The following is an 18399-nucleotide window of genomic DNA, read 5'->3' as shown; positions in this document are numbered from 1 at the left end:
TGTAGCCCCAGGACTGTGGACAGCCCACCTAATTCCCTTTTCATTGCCCATCCAGAAGTGAGTCAAGCATTTGCTTCAGACGGCGAGTCCTTTCCCCTTGCCGCCGTCTTGCCCCTTCCCAGGCGTCCCCCTTGTTTCCTGCTCCTGGGCCTCTGCTTTCCCGCCTCACTGGACCGCTGCCGTCTGAGTGCCAAGTCCCGCTTTCCGTGCGGCGAGAAGCTCTCCGCTGAACTCGGGGGACCAGGCCCAGCAGCTGCCGGCCTGGTGCTCTCCAAATGAGAAACTCTGCCTCTGCTTGAAAGAGCTGAGTAAGGGCCTCGTTAAATCAGGAGACCTCCTTAATGCAGCAGGGTGGGAAATCCCTCCAATGCTAATGAGGAAATCAGGGTTGGCTAGAAGTGCTCAGTTCAGCACTCGCCTGTGTCCTCAGCCCGGCGGGAGGGACCGTGGGCGACTGGCACCCTCAGCACCTTTGGAGGGGGAGCAGGATCGCCCCGGACAGAACACATGTTCTCCGTGCGAAACGTCCCAGGTTCAAGCCCCACCGGACTGGCATTAACAGTGTTTCAGCTTAGCGGCAGATGGAGAAAGTTCTCCAGTCGCTACCCTGCAGAGCCACTCTAGCAGGCTGGGGAGCTGAAGGGTGTGCGTCTGGTTATGGGGCACGCTCCCACTCAGCTCCCCACACATCTTCTCGCAGGATGGACTAGGGCAGCTCTTCGAGGCATCAATCGGCGTACGGCAGAAGCAACCCAGTGTGGCCTCTTGCTTTTAACCCCCTTCAATGCCACGGCTACAAACGGGAAGCCGGGCTGAACGCTGGCTGAGTCCAGCCCATCCGGGCGACCCTCAAGTCCTTATCTTGCATCCCCAGGACCCCGTAGGCCAGCTTTCATGACTGGCAGCACGGTTTGCCAAGCGCAGGTCCCCAGGGGAAAATCCAGAACGAACGAGGCCACAAGCCCATTGGAGATCAACCTGGCCAGTGGCGTGCGGTTGCTTGGCTTGTGCAGAACCGCCCAGGTGTGAGTCTGGCTTGACCTGGTCCAGCCAGCCGCCCCCGCACCAGATGGGAGCGCCTGCCCCGGGCGGGCATTTTGACATGAGCAGTGGCATTTTGCGAGGGGTGTCTTTTCACACGGTCTTCCTAAGTGATGGCAAGCTGCCAACGGACGGCTTGCTGTCCATGTGCAAAGCTGCCAAATGCGCCGCAATGAACATTCCCAGCTTGGGGCAAGAGACAGTGCCAGGCTCAGCGACGCAGGCCACCTGTCGAGAAAGCCACTGGGCCAGGGAGCCCTGCTTCGCACGGAGCCAAAGCAGCCGAGCGCGAGCCACCAGCTGCCTTCCACGCACGGGTGCCGCTTGGGAAGGAAGCGCCGGGCAGCCGCTCGGTTCCCGCTGCCCAGCAGCCCTCCTGCCTCGTGGCAGCCGCGACGCCAGTTCGGCAGAATGGGGTTTGGAAGAGCAGGCTTTTCAGCCCCACAGCAGACGTGGGATCGTCCTGCTCAGAAGCCAGGATGGAAAGAAGCTGGCCATTGCGGGCAAAGGGGGCCAGGAACTTGGGGGACATCAGTTCGCGGCAGCTATTTTTCAGAGAGGGCCATGGCCGGAGAACTGCTGATCTCGGCTTGGCCCAGTGCTCTTTGCACACGCTCCAGAACTGAGATTTAACGCTGTCTTCACACAGACTCACAGAACAGGGACCTGTCCCTGAGCTTATCTGTTCTGGGAAGGAGTTGGAGGAATCAAGGCAGAGAGTCCTGACAAAAGATGAACTGCTCAACCTTACCAACAAATTGAAAGTCGACCATTCACCCAGTGCAGATGGCATCTATCCTGCAGGTCTTAAAAAAACTCACATATGAAATTCCTAACCTTCTTACCAAAATATGTAATATGTCCCTAAGATCAGTCTCTGTACCAGAGGACTGGAGATTAATTTTAAAATGGGATCCAGGGAATTACAGGCCACTTAGCTTAACATCTGTTCTAAGAAAATTTTGCACATTCCCCCATCTAGATTTGAATAAAATTTGGACATGCTTTTTATGTTTATAGGCGCAAACTAGTAATAATTTTTATAATTTGCTTAGAAATACATGACCGTGACCTTCCTTGATTCCTGAAGGATCAGTGGAAGAAAATGTAGCAAATGGCTTCTACCATCCTATTTTATTTATTTAAAGTGCAGAACTCCCTCCCAAGAAGAGTTTGCCAAGCCCCATCTCCTGTGTTGCTGTAAAGCATTTAATCCTGTGCCTGTTTGGCCAGGCAAAAGCCGCAGCACTCCGAAAAGCCCCCAGCCTGAGTTTCAGGCCATTTCCCTGCACTTCATAATGCACAGGAGCTCCCCAAGAGAATTTCATTTTGCCAAGCATTACATCTGTGCTGAATTTTCCTGGCCGTGCTGATAATATTTTAATGTGCTGGCTACTTTTTATGGCTCTGATTTTATGTTCTGTTTTATTGTCTTACCAGGTTACCCTGTTTTGTCTGGAAGCACCTTTAAGGGGTGCTTTTTAGGGCAAAAAAGGCAGGTATAGACTCTTTTATAAATCACATTTATTTCTGTGAATTATTCTAAATGGATTAGGACCATCAAGGGGTGGTGGAAGCGCTAAAGCTGGTTTCGCATACTAAAAATGACATCTAGAAATGCCAATAATACCAAGTTTAAAACAGCTGTTCCTGTTGGCACATCCTATCCTTGGCTCTTTTGCTTGGTCACATGGAGAAAGGCAGAAATATTAGGACTGGGAACAAAATGTTGGGGCTGGGAAGAGATAGAGACAAAGGTTTATTTTGTGCTCATGCTTTCTGGGCCACATTTCAGATGTTACCACTTTTTGCTGATACGCTGAATTCAGAGATTAACGGGTGTGGGGGAGGCATTCCTGCTTGGAGTTCGTCTCTGTTCTGGTGGTGCTCAAAGCACGACTTTTATGCCTGTGCTCCTCCACCTCACTCTCCCAAATAAGCATCAAAAGAGAAGGCAGGAAAACTGTTTCCACCTGGTGAGATAACAGGACAAAGGAAAGAGGGGACAAAAGCAATCTTCTTCCATTCCTTAAAAGAAAAAGCAAAATACGTTTCACAGGGTTGTCCATGGAAACCGTTCTGATGGGGCAATTAACGATGATCTATTTGCGGATAAATTCAGCCAGGAGGAAATTGAGTTCCCGAGGCAATTATGGCTGATCTCTGCAGCATGCGCACACGTTAACACACAAAGTTAGCACCGAGAGGGCTGGGAAGCGGATGCCACGTCGGTGAAAGCCGACCCGTCCGCACCTGCCTCCAAACTCTGGCTCTTGCCAGTGTTGCCAAGCTCCTCCGCCCATGGCAACAACACTGTTCCCGTGGCAACCAGGCTATAAAAAGGATGCTAAACTCGGGAATACAAAAAAGAGACGCGACAGAGCTGTCTGGTTCTGGAGGATGAGTTCTGAATGCTTCGGGAGCCAAGCAGCGGGTTTTGGGGCGCGGCGCAGCTGCTGGGCGGGTGAGGAGCAGGAGATGGGGAGCCGGCTGGAAGAGTTTGGCTCCTGGTCGCCCTTTCGTGAAGTCACAGGCACAATTTGCTTTTGCTCAAGGCTTCCTTGGTCCAGGGAATATAGGGAAGGGGCAAGGGGCTGAAACGTGTCCAACAAAGGCGTGTGGATCTCTTGACCCATTCCTGGGTCAGATCCTGGCTCAGGTGCACTTCCCCACTACCTCCTTCCCACTGTAGCCCCCTGAAAATACCACACTGAGTTGGCAGACCTGCTGAACGGGGTGAGCTGCAATGGGGAGGTGGGGGTCTCCCCCAAATCAGCCAGGGGGGCATTTTCCAGGGCTGCTCTCAGAAGGCAGATCCTGGATCCAACCTGCTTACATTCAAGAGGGATTTCCAGAAAAAGAAAACTAGGACCCAAGAGAGGATTCACATGCTGCAGAAGCAGTTTGGGGGCCAAGACTGTAGGTCCACATCTGGAATGGTGCAGGGGCCACAGCTGGAGTTCTGTTTGCACAAGTTAAAAGATGCTGTTGAGGAAAGATCCCTCTTGCTGCTCTGGAATCACGACTGAGGCATGAATGAAACCCATGAAATATTAACATGAACTTGATTGCTTTGTTTTTCTGCAGATAGATGTCAGCTTGGTGTGTAAAAAAGACCAAACTGGTCAAAGATAATAAGATATTATGAACATAAGACACAGTCAGAAACCAATTCTAAAAGGCAGGAAATGATCAGACAGACTGACCAAGTCCAACCCCCTGGGCAAAAGGGGAAGTTTCACCTGCAGTGTCGGGATAACAGAGTCTGGGCAGGGGGCCCTTCTCTAGGGAGGGCATTCCACCACGGAGGGGTACTACGTGCGCTTCTATGCTCATATTATTCAGCACAGCCCCCAAAAGCTCTTCCACTCCTTTCAGAGGCAACCCTGCCTGAAGGAAACCTTTTCTCCACAATAATAAGGACTAGAAACTTGAGAAGGCAGGGAAAGGGGGATTTCACAGTGGACTGACCGGATGCACAGAATGCAGGCACACAGGGAAAAGTCAAAGGGAAGCAATTCTGCCATCCACACACATGTCCTTTCCTAGACCGTGGGGTTCAGCTACAAAGGGGGCCACGTTTGCGATTTCCAACAGCACGATGGCCTGACCCACAGATCCCTGTGGAGGGGCTCAGTGGTTGCTGGCAGAGGCGCTTCCCCCCTTTCCTGTAATGGGGCAGAGGAGCAGCCACACCTCTGACGGCCCTGGAGCGAGGGGGGCTTGCGGCAGACCCGGCCCCCTGCCTCTTCCGCGGTCCTGGGGAAGTCCAGCGCTTCAGCACCCAGCGGGAGAGGGGAGTCTCCGGCACGGAGGCGCTCCTAAGGAAAGGAAAACCAGAACTCCTTTTCCAAGACAAACATTCCTGTAATTAACGTAATAGCCTCATTAACTGTATCTGGGCGAAACACCAATTAAAACATCCGGAGGCTCATTCTACCAGAGGACAACAATGGGGCTCTATTAACATTTCTCCCCCTTTCCGATTGAGGGTTTGGTGCTTTTTAATAGCTGCTTTAAACTGCCTTTGTGACTAAGACGCACACGAAATGTGGCTGCTTCGGCGGCAGGGAGCCAGATGTTTGCCTCGAGGCTGATGCCGAAGTGGCAGCCCAGGGCCACCTGGAGGAAGGGCTCGGGAAGATCCCCGGGAAAGCGCCAGGCCTCTGTCTGCAGAGCGAGGGCGAGCCCAGGCGGACAAGGGGGACCAGCTTGGCCTTCCCATCAGCCAGGTAAACGGCTCGCCAGAGGCAGCTGGCACTCTCTCATCTCATCCGTCCACGGCTGAATGCGAGGATGCGGTACCACCCTCTGGCCCGCTGCACTGGCAGTGCTGTAGCGCAGAAACACAGAGAACAGATCTGACCCCCAGCTCCAGCTGGTTCCGCTCACGACATGCCCACCATGTGCACGTCCAGCCTCTCCTTGAACGCCCTCACCGATGGGGCCTCAGCCGCCTCCCGTGGAAGCCCCTTCCACACCCTCAGGGTCCTCAGTGTCAGGAAGTCCTTCCTGGCACCCAAACCGAACTTGAAAGCACCTTGTTTTCTTTTCCTGGCAAGCCCAGAATCCAGCACCTGACCCTGGTCGCCGTACATGCGTGGGATGCCCCCTGCCAGCCTTGAGAAGATGCGGCCCAGGGGCAAAGCGGAGCCCCGGTGCTGCAAGGTTCATTTGCCCAGCGCTTCCCTCAACGGGGTCAGCGACAGCGGCGCCTGGTTTCGTCAGGATGCAGTCCATATACCAGAATGTGGTGCCAAGGCATGCTCTGCAGGAGCCAAGCCAAACATCCTGAAAAGCTCCAAAAGAGCAGAGGTGATGCCAGCCAAGTGACCTCAGTGGTGGGTTCCAGGATTGGACCAGCCCCATGGACAGGTCCTGCCATGCGTCATGACCCAGCTGGCCACAGGCAGCCCAAGGACCGGCAGAAATGCGCACTTGTCGGAAGGACGGGATACAAATCCTTGTAAGAACAATACCTTTTTCGCAGAGGATGAGGTGGCTAGATGGAGCCACTGAAGCAGTCGGCGTGAGCTTGAGTGGACTCCGGGGGACGGTGGAGGACAGGAAGGCCTGGAGGAGTGTTGTCCATGGGGTCGCGATGGGTCAGACATGACTTCGCGACTAACAACAACATTTAATCACTATTTTAATATGTTTTAATATTGAATTTTATTATTGAATTTTATTTACTTGCAGCCAGAGTGGGTCATCAATTTATTTATGCTGTAAGCCGTCCAGAAACATAAGTAATTGGACAGCATACAAATTTTATAAATAAATAAGTCAGATGGAAATATCTGGGCAGGTTTTCATGGCATGAGGAGGATCTTTTCAACCCCTTAAACCAGGGGCCGGGGAAGGGAACTGCAAGATACTTCAGGTCTGCTGGAGAATCCCTCAGGTACTCTGAGCAACCAGCCCCCTCCACTTGCTCTTTAATACAAATTCCCCCCACCACGCTTCAGCGGTACCTGACCCGGAGTAGGAAACGGCTGACGTGTTTTGCGAGTTCCTGGTGAGCAATTCCGCCTGCCTGCCTGCCTTCTGCAGCCCCTGTGTCTGTCTCACCACTCATGTCTAGCTGCGCTATGTGTGAAATAGCTCACAAGTTAATAAACAAAAGCTCCCCCCATTACAAGGCCAAGTTAACACACCTTTTTTGATTACTTATTACAGTCACCCACTGGAGACAAAGTAGTGCTTTTTGAAAAATATGTCCTGAATTTAAAGGCAAGACAATTGGCTTCCACTTATTTATTGACTAAACTTTTAGCTAATTAATTTACCAACTGAACTTTTAAAATTCATCTACCAGTTAAAGCTTACTGTTCTAAACTTGTTGTTTCTGATGTTTTATAAGGTGTACAGTTCCAGTCAATTAATTCAGACCATTCACGTAGTTCATTTCGAAATGAGATATCCTTTTATTTTAGTGGATTCCTGGATTGGAGTCTCTCAAACACTTTTATTTACTGCTGGGTTTAGAATATTTCTTGCAGGAATGTTGTTTTGAATCTGCTTGCTAAAATGCATGATGGAAAGGCAGAATATATATTTTAACTAATACATTGGTGTGTTCCTACCAATGGCTAACAGCAAACAAACACTCGGAGGGGTTCGTCCTTTTGAAGTTTCTCTTATTCTGCTGGCCACAAAGATGCACCAGCTCCACTGCTGGGCCAAAATTGATAGGAGAAGAAACATCAAAAGGATTTTTTCCCCCTGCTGGCCTTCATTAAATTCAAGGACCTGCTATTTCTCATTTACAGGGCTTCCTGAAAAGGCAAGGCAGCAAACTCAGTTGTACAAAGAATACACACTCTTGGCCCCAATCCTGACTCTGAGGAATGCCTCTGAACAATGCGAGTGTTTCCACATCTATGTTTCTCTCAATCACACATGACATGTTTAGATAGGTTTTCCTTTTTGCCCTTTCAAAGCCTAAAAAGCAAAGTTTTCGAGCTGGTTTTAGGTCTCCTAAAAAGAGGAACCCGAATGCATTATCTTGCCCTAGAAGTGACTGCACTCTTTCCCCACATACCCTGCTCAGCCCTTGGAGTTTCAACGAGACATCTTCACTGAGCTTTCACATCACGTACACTTATTTGATTTTAATAATTGATCAATTAAAAGCCAGACTGTTAATCAAGCAAAAATAAACCCCTGGTTGACAACCCTGGTTAATTTGTTCTACAGATCGCTCTGTCCCGGGGGCCACCCGGCTGCACTGGATGTTTCTGACGCAAGCTCCCGCCTCAAGGAAGGGGGCCCTTCGTTTAAGAACCTGACTGTCACGGAAATCTCTGCCAGGGCAGCTCACGCTACTGGGCTGCCCCAGGTGGATTTATTTTAAAATTAAACAGGCATCCACGCAGATGCATCAGCCTGTGCACACGCTTTGTACATCAAGCGTTGCTCACTCAGCTGGTTTGTGCCAATTCCGACAGGAATTAAGCAGGGTGTTTTCTGGCTTCAAATTGACACAGGGAAGCTGTGTGGGCATGAATTGCTGTTCAGCTTGAACACTGCAAGAGGAATGTTTCTGGGGGTACGTCTTGCTGAACCCTAAGACTGCTCCAGTTGACCATCTAGTAGCCACATTCTAACTTAGCATCCTGTTTCTGACAGTGGACTGTCTCAAAATGCCCATGCTCAGAATACAAGCGGGGCATAAAGACAACACACATCGTGGTCTGTTTCTCCCAGGTGCCCAGAAATATTCTTTTCAGCTTCCACAGCTAAAAGATATCTGTAGACCAGTCCTCCATGAATGCATTTCCTCTATTTCTTTAATTTTATTTTTATTAGAATTTTGTAAAATGACAAAGATGTGGATAGGACTCAAATAAAAACATGCAAATTTTCACGGAGAGGACGCCAAGAAGAAAAATGCTTCTGCTGCCTTGATTCAATTCTGCCTTGAGGTGGAGTGCCTAGCTGCTTTAATCTATTCAGCCATCCTGCAGTGTCCCAAACCTGCTCCATCTGATCATAAATCAGTTTTTCCATGAGAAGGTGGTCCCAAAGTTTCCTACACTCCGATTCATAGCTGTGCTTTTTCATAGTATTCCCAGTCGTTCCAACATGAAATCCCTGTAGCATGAAGAAGCAGATGACTGTCTATGGAAAGAATCCTAGGCGGGTGGGAAGAGGCGTTCTCTCTAAATCCTGCTCAGATGGTGGGGCTGAAGAGACCCGGGTGCAAACTGCATCCAGCCACCCAGTCTATCCACAACCTTGGGCCAGTTGCTGTGGAGCAACAGACCAGCCTTGAAGGAAGCTGGGCGCTTAATATGGATGGAGAGGCAGTGTGGTGTAGTGGTTAAGAGCCTGGGACTGGGACTCAGACGACCTGGGTTCGAGTCCCCACTCAGCCATGGAACCAACTGGGTGACTTTGGGCCAGTCACAGACTCTCAGCCCAACCTACCTCACAGGGTTGTTGTGGTTGGGATACGATGGAGGAGGAGATGGAAGCTGCCTTGAGCCCTTTGTAGGAAAAAGGCAGGATATAAATCCATAAATAAATAAATAAAAATGGATCTCAGACACCACCTGGAGTGTCTGAGAGGAAAGAGAGGCTACAAATCTATTCAAAAATAAAGGCCAGGCTTGGGTAAGCTAGTCCCAGGTTTAATAGTCAACAAAAGTTTTTAGCATCTTCGATTCAAGGGTGACCATTTGGGCCTACTCTGCAGGGGTCCGCCAAGATCAGTATGAAATTATGGACCCAAAACATTTTAAGCACACCTAGTGTCCTCCAGACCGTTTGGCCCACAGCTCCCATCAACCCCAGCAAGCAGGACCCAACCCAGGGCGAAGGATTGTGGAGCTGCAGTCGCAAACACCTGGAGGACCCCAGGTGGCCCTGTAAATAAATGGCGAGGATTTTAGCAGTGGAAGAAGGCAGGGCCGAGCGGGACAGAAGCAGCTGCGAGGGATACACCCGGGCAGCGCCCGCCGCGGCTGAATGCGGCGCGGGCGCCCGGGCGCTCGTCTGAACGCGAGGGACCTGTCCAAAGTGCTGAACTGCGCTCCCCGCCTCGAGTCCCGCCCCGCCCGCGCGGCGTGGACCCCCTCGGAGCACCTGCCCGAGCGGGCTCCAGGCCTCCCTGGGGACAGGCCAAGCCGGGGAGGAGGAAGAGGAAGAGGAGGAGGAAGAGGAGGAGGCAGCGGCGGCGTGAATTCCAGCGGGCTTCCCTGCTCGCTTGCGCAGGGCGGCTCTCTCCTAATGAACCTGCGCTTCACACGTGCAGGAGGAGATATCGATCCGACGGGAGAATCGCTCCCACACCCCGGGAGAAGGCAAGAGCAGAAGCCAAGGGGATCCAAGAGAAAAGCAGCCTGCTGAAAAAAGCTCCACGGGGGAGGGGGCATTTCCATGGAGGGGGCCATCTTGGGGGTCTCCCGACACACCTCCTTCCTGCCCCTCTTATTGCTTTTCTGAAGCCGGAGGAGGCGAGGCTTGAGTGGCCTTTTAAGAAACCGGGATAAATTCAGAGGAGAGGCAGTCTGTCCACAGGTGCTGCTAGCCGTACCCCAGTGGGGACTCCATGTGCAGGAGCAGCGACCCCCGTGTGCCAGATGCTTGGGACGAGCAGGGCCTTCATGACCTGCTTACAAAACTTCCCGGAAGCGTCTGGCTGGCTGACACGGCAGCTGGACCTCTGGGCATCTCCAGGAAGACCACTTTGGCTCTGCGTTTTCTACTGGACCCCCAACTGTTCCCTGGCACTCAAGTCTTGCCTCCTCTGGGCTCAGAAATGCAATAAGATGGGCCGGAAGAAGGTGTCTAGGGAGGATGGGGCCATGCCTGGGGAGGGGGGAGCAGCCACCCGGAGAACCCCAAAGCGGCAGAGAGGGAGGGCAAGATTTGGCCTGTGCGCTTGAGTTCTATGGCATGGTTGCATTTTAATGCATAATTGCAGTCGCTGTTTTAAATTGACTATGTTTAATTCTATGGTAAGCCCCATTGAGTCAGAGAGAGAAAAGGACACCTTAGAAATTTTAATAAAGCAATAAGACTAATACTAATAGTAATAGTAATAATAGTATTCCTGCACTCCTGAAGAAAAAAGCTTTGGATTATGTATAAGAAAGTATTATTAAGAGGTGCAGCCCCGTCCTAGGGCATGCGAGAAAGGATTACGCACGAAGCTTGGTTGAACTTCAAAACCGAGGCACAGCGGGATTAATGCACTTTTGCATCTCAACAAAAGGGTGGGAGCAGGAAGGGGAAATTAGTCCAAATTAAATGGATCTTTTTCTCGTTAGCTCGCAGGCAGCCTCCCAAAGTGGATTGCAACCCAGCAAAGGCTCATTAGAGAGGCGTGGAGTTTAATGGCCTCTAAATCAGCAAGATGTTTCATGTTGGTGAAACAGACCTTTTTTTGAGGCTGGAACAAAGCCAAGGATTTTGGCCACCTGGTGAATGCTCCGCATGACCCCAGGGATGGCTCTGGGGCCCCTCGCAAGATGGGTTGCACAGAAGATGGTGAGACAGGAGATGGTGAGGCGCAACCCATGAACTGAGTACACTGACAGCAACCCTAGAAACAGTGCCCACCCCTTAGCAACCACCGTTCATTTTGCCCACCCACTTCACAAAAACAACGCATTATTTGCCCCGATTCTCGTATGCATGCCTGCACACAAAATGCACGTACTCAGATCGCTACGGGGCAAGTGCCCCTTCAGAACGGCCCAGGGGCTCAAGCTCCTAGCCCTTGCCTTCGGCCCTCGACTTGGCTTCCTGGTCCCAAAGGGAAATGCTTCCCATGCCCTTTGCGCATGCCACGGAAACCCTCTACGCCTCTCTTTCCCACCGTAAAACATCCCACATCCCGGGTACCTGCCTATTTATGCTTGAGGGTCTCCTGCCCTCTTGAATAGAATGGCAGTATGGCCTAGTGGTTAGACCGCTGAGCTGGGAAACAAGAGATCCAGGTGTGAGCCCCCACAAAACTCCCAGCCCTGTCATGGCCTCTCAGTCTAACCTACCTCACAGGGTTGCTGTGAGGATGAAATAGAGGGGAGGACATGTCAGCCCCCTGGGTTCCTTGCAGGAAAAGAAAAGCAGGATATTAATAACAATTTAGCCTTAGGCTTTAGCATTTCTATCTATTAGAATAGGAAAAGCCAGAAAACCTCCCAGGGTTCAGTAGCAGGGCAAAGGCAGAGGCCTGGGGGAGCGGGACGGGGAGCAGGAGGGTGGTCCTGGGGGGACCCTGGAGAGTTGGGTCGGTACTCAGCACCTAAGTGCACAGGAGGATGCCAGAACCAGGCAACGGTCTCCACTGACCCTCAGCACCACTCCCAGGGCTGGATTTATGCCCAGATCACAAGAGGTCAGCCCCGGGCATTCTCCAGCCTCCCGTCCAGATCCTCTCGGGCTGTTTCTATCAAGCCACGGAGCGAGGTGGCCACGCGAGGGTGGCCATCGGCCTTCCCTGGTGAAACGCACCTCGCCAGTGCCTGGCACCTCATTTGCAGTCCAGTCCTCAGGAGAGACACCGGAGGGGATTGCAAAGGGGCGACTGAGGAAGCCGCTGGCGTGGAGACTGAGGGAGCTCGGTATTTGTAGCGTGAGGGGCCTTGGCGTGGTGGGACAAAATACTGCAGGGGTGGATCAGGGGTGGCCTCTTCTTTCCCCCCTTCTCTGGGGGGCTGCAGGAGAGGCGGCGTGAAATCCAGTTCTTTCTCGCCGCCTCCTCCTCCTCCCAGGCAGTTCTCACACATAGTCATCTGCCGCTCAGTAGCAGATTGTCGCTTGTTACGAGGACATACGGTGCACTGAATCTGGATTTGGCTGGCATAAAATTACGCGCCCAGCATGGGCTCTGTTATGCCTGCTGTATGCCCAGGAGAAGCGAGGCACTCTTCGGTTCTTTTTCCACGCAAAGGACTTTTTAAGCCCATCCATCCTCCTAGGCTATCTGGAAACAGTACACAGGGGGTGGAAAATCCAAAACAGGCCTCCGTGTAAAAGAATCAAAGCATGACATGTCGCAAGAAAAGCCGACCGAGGGCCCTAAACAAGGCACGGCGAGCAAAAGGCAGCGTAACATTTCAAAATGACACTACGAGGCACCCTCCTGCGTGGGAGCTCGGGACACGCGCATGGCCTGGCGATGCGCAGAGCTCATCTTGCAACAACTCCTGCTGACAAACCAGACCCACTGCGTGGCTTTCACACATATATCCCAAGAAACCCGGGGGCACAAGGACTATCGCCCTGGCCCAAAGAACCGCGCAGGGGACCATCTTGTCTCCATCCACGTTCAGCCAGATATAACCAGAAAGGCATGGAAAGGAAGGCCAAACCACCCCCGCCTGCTTTTTTGCAATTTTAAAGAAAGTTCTGATAGACTGCCCTCATACATGGAGGTTTCACTTGAGCTACCAGTCTCTCATGCAAGCCATGGATGTGCACAGCCAACTGGGGGGTCTGAGTGATTTCTGCAAACAAATTGATGGGTTATGAAAGGAGGCCCCTCCAGTCACATCACATGGACTTTCCTGTGCCCGCTCACCCCCCACCCCCACCCATGAGGCATCCGAAAGGAAAATCACAGGCATCCCTTCACTGAGTTCTCCCGCTCCGATCTGGATCCTGCTGTACAGGCCCTGAGACGCGGTGCCAAAGTCCACAAACGCAGCGTTCCTTTTACGCAAAGGGTGGGGAGAAGCAACCCCGAGAGGCCCAGTTTGTGGACCCAGCAATGGACTTGCCCTTCACTCAGACTGCAGCAGCCCCTCCAGCGCAGTGTCCTGAAGATGCTTTGCACTATAACTCCAGCTAAGCCTGATGATTAGCCAGGCCAGCTGGGGCTGATAGGCACTGTACTCCAGAACATCTGGAGGGCATTGGTTTGGGAGAGGTGAACCAGAGAATTGATCCACAATGGGGATCGGAGACACAGGTACTGATGAATTAAGTCTGCAGGTGGGGCTTTGGGGTGCGCACATACTAACCGGGACACTAATCCAGTCGGACGCTTGTCCCTCACTCCCAGCGGTGGCATCGAGGGTCAGCAGGGCTGGGCAGTCACCAAGGGGCCACACACTTGTCAGGGCCAGAGTTGCTCTTCCTCCTCCCCGCGACCACCTGCTTTATCACCTGCCTGATGATGCAGGTGGGGAAAAGCAGAGAGGGCGTGGCCTGTGGGCCTCCCAGCTCCCTGCCTGCCTTCCAACCATGGTGAGAAAGAGGACACAGATCAGCAGCCTTGTGCAGGGTTCCTGGGAAGCCTCAGGCCAGAACTGCTGGCTTCTGAGCCCTGGGTGCTCCTGTCCCTGCACAGATAAAAACGGAGGCAGGGCAGCGTGTCTGCAGCCCTGTCCGGAGGAACGAGGCACAGCGAAGGCTGCCAGGCAACTCCCCAGCTGGCTTAGGAAGGGAGGAAGCAAAACTGGGCATGTGCAGAAGCAACCAGTATACCGTACCTCTGTGCATACGGATAATAGGTAACCCCTGCAAAATGCTCAAGGACCCGCAGCTTTTGATTTGAAGATGGTTCTGTTTCATAAGGCCGCAGAGGTATGTTTGAAAATAGGACAAGCAGAAGACCTGTAGCCAGATCAGTGAGGCGAAGGCTTTACACAACCCGGGGATCAGCAAACGTTTTGCCCCAGAAAATGTTCTGAGTGCCAGAGACAAGCTTAGATAATGGGAAATTTTTACCATGGGATTGGATGCACACTTAGTCAACGCCAGCATGGCCTAGTGCTCAGGCTATGAGCTGTGACGAAGTCTCCTTGGGCCAGTCACACCCTCTCAGCCTAACCTACCTCACAGGGCTGTTGTTGCAAAGGCAAAATGGAGAGGAGGAAAACCATAGAAGCTGCCTTGGGTTCCTCAAGAGAAAAGAAGGCAGCATATAAAATGGAATTATACCCACAGAGAGTAGAACCCTTAAAATCAGGTTAGTCATGACTGAGTTAGTCATAATTTCAGTATGACTAAGTCTGGGTCCAAGCCAGAAACCTGGGGGAGGCCTGTGCCAACGTTTTTCACATTTCAGATTTGCTTGCCTTTTTTCTCTTTTTCTGGAAGTGTATCTCACAATTCCAGAATCAAAAAATGCTACTGAAGGAAGCAACAGGCATCTTTCCAATGACAGTTTGACATCTGCAATTCTTTGCAAGAATGATATGCAACCCAGACGGGGTTTGCAGGGAGCACTGGGGGACACCCCCCAATTCATGGTGTATTTCTGATCTCACGGTTCAGTAAAAGCCCTTCCGTTCTTTTTCATGCCAGCATAGTTTGTGTTATAACACATGCTCATGTGCACAAACGTCTCCAGGAGTTTAGCCACGACAGAAAAGCCAGGTTTTTCTGAGGACCTCATGCATGCCCCGTAACACGATGTAACACTCAATGACCACATGGGCACAAGCAGCAAACGAATGTCCACCAGCTGAACAAGAGGCTTCTCTAGGATTCTTGCATCTCCTTCCCCCGTGACACTGCCAGAAATTCAGCAGGTGCAGCTTTCCCCATGCACAGGAAATGTACATTCCTGTCCTGTGCAGAGCTTAGAACCTTCCCTGGGTGAGTAAGAACATTATACTAAAAATGCAGAACTCTGGATACACAAGTTGTAATTAGCTGTGAACAGGCCTCCTTTCAGACATTAAAAACACCCTGGTATCTCCCAGACCGAAAGCAATCAAGTGCTTGGCAGCGGGAAAAGGAGCTTAGAGGCCCATCTTCTTCATTTCTTCCTTTCCTGCTCTTTCAAGAAAGCACATGTGCAGTCGCCCCATTTCAGCCACCAAGCACACCTGCAAGCGCAAGGGCTGGAGGGCTGATGGGCATCTGGGAGCTTTGCACCTGAGCTACCTTGGTGTTGCGATTGGCCTGAGTGGGGCAGTGGGCTCAGGGGTGGCAGAGCGGCCTGCCCTGTGGGCCCAAAGGGACCCCTGTGGACCACAGGTGTGCTGCAGCCTCCGCCAACCTGGCCAGGTTCTGTACCTGGGAGGACACCTTGCCCAGGTTGGCATCTAGATTCAAGATGAAAAGCATGGCGAAATGGGGCGGGAGGGAGGGGGGATGATCTCCCCTCCCCCCATTGCACAGATGTGGAAACAGAGCAAAGCTGGTCGTCGGGCGGCAGGTGGGTGGGCATTTGATGAGGCTCTGGAAACGGGGCCAGGATCGCTGCCCCAGGTGCACCTCCCGCGTGGAGGCAGCAACACCCACGTTGTCTGAGGAGCTCGGGAAGGCGGGAGGCAGCTGGAAAGACCCCTCGATGCATGGGCCCCCCACTCCCACATGGGATATGTGGAAGAGCCCCTAAAGCCTGGATCCTGCAACTGAAACTGTGGCTGGATGATGATGATGATGATGATGCATTTCTAGTCCACCTTCCAAGCTCCAAATAACAACGCTTCCAGTGGGCTTCAATTTTTTTCCTCTTATTTAATAGTTTGTCGTACAAGATAAATCACAAGAAGTAGGCAGAATGGATGGCGGGGGGGGGGGGGAGGTTGATGCAAGAGAAGCTCCCACTGGATTTAAAAAAAAAAAGATACCTTTATTTTCTACTCTCAAAGGAGCACCACAAAGGGACACAACCCTTCCCAAGAGATACCCGTTGCAGTTCCACTCAGACTGTTCCTCCATCAGGCAGCATCCAAGCGGGGACGCTTAAGAGGGCTGGAGGCAAATTCTGAAAACAGCAGATGCAAAGATGCGGTGCCCCCACCCCCGAGGATGCTCAGGGGAGCGCCGAGGAGCCGGAGACCTGTGGCCGCTTAAAGGTACAAGTAACACTGCCACCTTCCTTTGTTTATTATTAATTTAGCATGAGAGGCATAAGAAACCAAGAAGGACAATCCCCCCTAACTTTGAGAAATCAAAGAACTTTCAGATTTATCTTTAGCATGGATTTTGGTTCTGCACAATGTGTAACCATTTCCCCAAATTAGGAGCTCAGGAGGCACGCTTTCATATATCTGTGGAATAAAACCTCTTCTCCCACGTTTGAAGCTGGAGCGTGTGGACACCAGCACAATCACGAAGTGACACACTAATAGCTCAAGGAAGATTTGAGCTGGAGAAAGGGGCTTGTCTGCAGGGTCTCCGACCCTGTGCTGTGCTTTCAGGCAATCAGAAATGGAACTTTCCTTGCAAAGCCCACCCTGGGCTGTTCACAGAACACAGCCTTGTCCCCGGGACCCCAAATTACACACCCAGTCTGAGAACCTGAGAAAACGCACTGATCAGCCAGATAGCAAATGACTGACAGCCTGAAATTTCGCCTATGGTAAGCATTAAATCCTTTTTAAAAACACCAAAGAGGTGGATGAGAAGGTAAAAGATGCCTTTGAATGGAAAGTGAGGGGAGGGGAAATGATCTTTTGAGATCCTTCGAAACTGGAAGGAGAGGCGATGGCTGCAGCGACTGTCCTAGCTAGAGCTCTGTGACATGTGGGGTGGCGGACAGAAAACGTGAGCCAAGTGTGGGATACCGCGTTCTGTTGTTGTTGTTGTTGATGATGATGATGTTTTTAAGATAGCAGGGCAGGAACTCTTCCTCACACTCTTTGCAAAGCCCTGCAGGTTTGCACAGCTCAAAGGACAACATTCCTTTGGAGGGGTCGATGCCTCCCCCACCCCTGGGAGTCAACGCGGGCGGGACCACAGTTGTGGGGAAAGGGCAGGAAAGGCCCCGGGGAGGCATAGAGGCCCGACCCTCGGTGGTGCCAGCCGGCTGGGCTGGAGTGATTCCAGACTGACACCAGTTGTGGAGCAAACTGGGAAGAGGAGGCTGAAGTGGTCGGACTGAGGAGCTGGTGGGGTGCGGGGAGGGCAAGGCAGGCGGCCAAGATTGTGGGGTGTCGTGGGGGGCACTTCGGGAAGTGAGGGCAGGGGAGGGCTACTCTGAGCACGAGCCGGTTCTGATCCGGATGTATGTTGGCTCATCCGTGGCCAGATTCCTCCCCCATCCCTTCCCCAGCTTCAGATCCATCCAAGCCGGAACAGAAAAGGGAAACCGGGAACGGGCAGATGTGCTTCCCCACCCGCGGCACTTACCTTACCCTGCACCCCTTTGCGAGACCCAGCGCCCACCAGCGTGGCGAAGCCCCGGCCGGTCACTCGCTCGCCATGCCCCGCTGTCGCTCTCCGGGAGGGTTCGGGCTGGCTGTGAACGGAGCACAGAAGATCAGTCCAGAAGGATGCCCGGCAGCTGGGGTGGGGGTCTCGGGGAAGGACCACCAGCAGCAGCCCCTGGATACTGGCTGCGTCTGGAAGGGAAGCGCCCCCACCAGCCGGCCAAGAGTGCCGTCCTCGCAGCCAGCGAGAGACCGCCTCTGGTGAGAGGAGGAGAGGAGAGGAGAGGAGCGAAGAGGAGGGGCGGCGCTGGTGGGGTGCAGGGAGGGAAAAGGAGGCTGGGGCAGAAAGAGACGCACTCTCTGGACCCACAGAAAAGGACGGGGAGGCAGCGGGGCGCTGGATGCCGACCCTGCCGCCACGGGAGGAGGAAGCGGCTGGATCCCGCGGGAAGGAGAGCCGCCTTCTTTACGCACAGCCCAGCCTTAGCAAGGCGCGGATGTAATTACATATAGGCACGGGCGCAGCATCACGCAGGAGGCCAACTCCGCTGTTCTGCCAGGATCACGTCGTCCAGGTTCCTGGTCCTCCACGCACGCCCGCCGCCGGACGGCCCCTCCCCGCGCAGGCTGCCCGCCCGCGAGCCCGGGGAGAGGGAGGGCGACGCGGGAGCCCCTTCAGCACCGCGGAGGCGCGGACAGCGGCCGGCGCGGCCGGCGGGGCGGGGGCTGCGCGTGCATTTGCTCACGCGGGCACTTCGCCGGGCTCCCTTGCACACGCGGGGGCGGCGGAGGC

This window comes from Varanus komodoensis, unplaced genomic scaffold (genome assembly GCF_004798865.1).
Source record: "Varanus komodoensis strain SLA01 unplaced genomic scaffold, ASM479886v1 scaffold29_1, whole genome shotgun sequence".
NCBI lineage: Eukaryota > Metazoa > Chordata > Lepidosauria > Squamata > Varanidae > Varanus > Varanus komodoensis.
Note: the sequence above shows the minus strand (reverse complement) of the source record.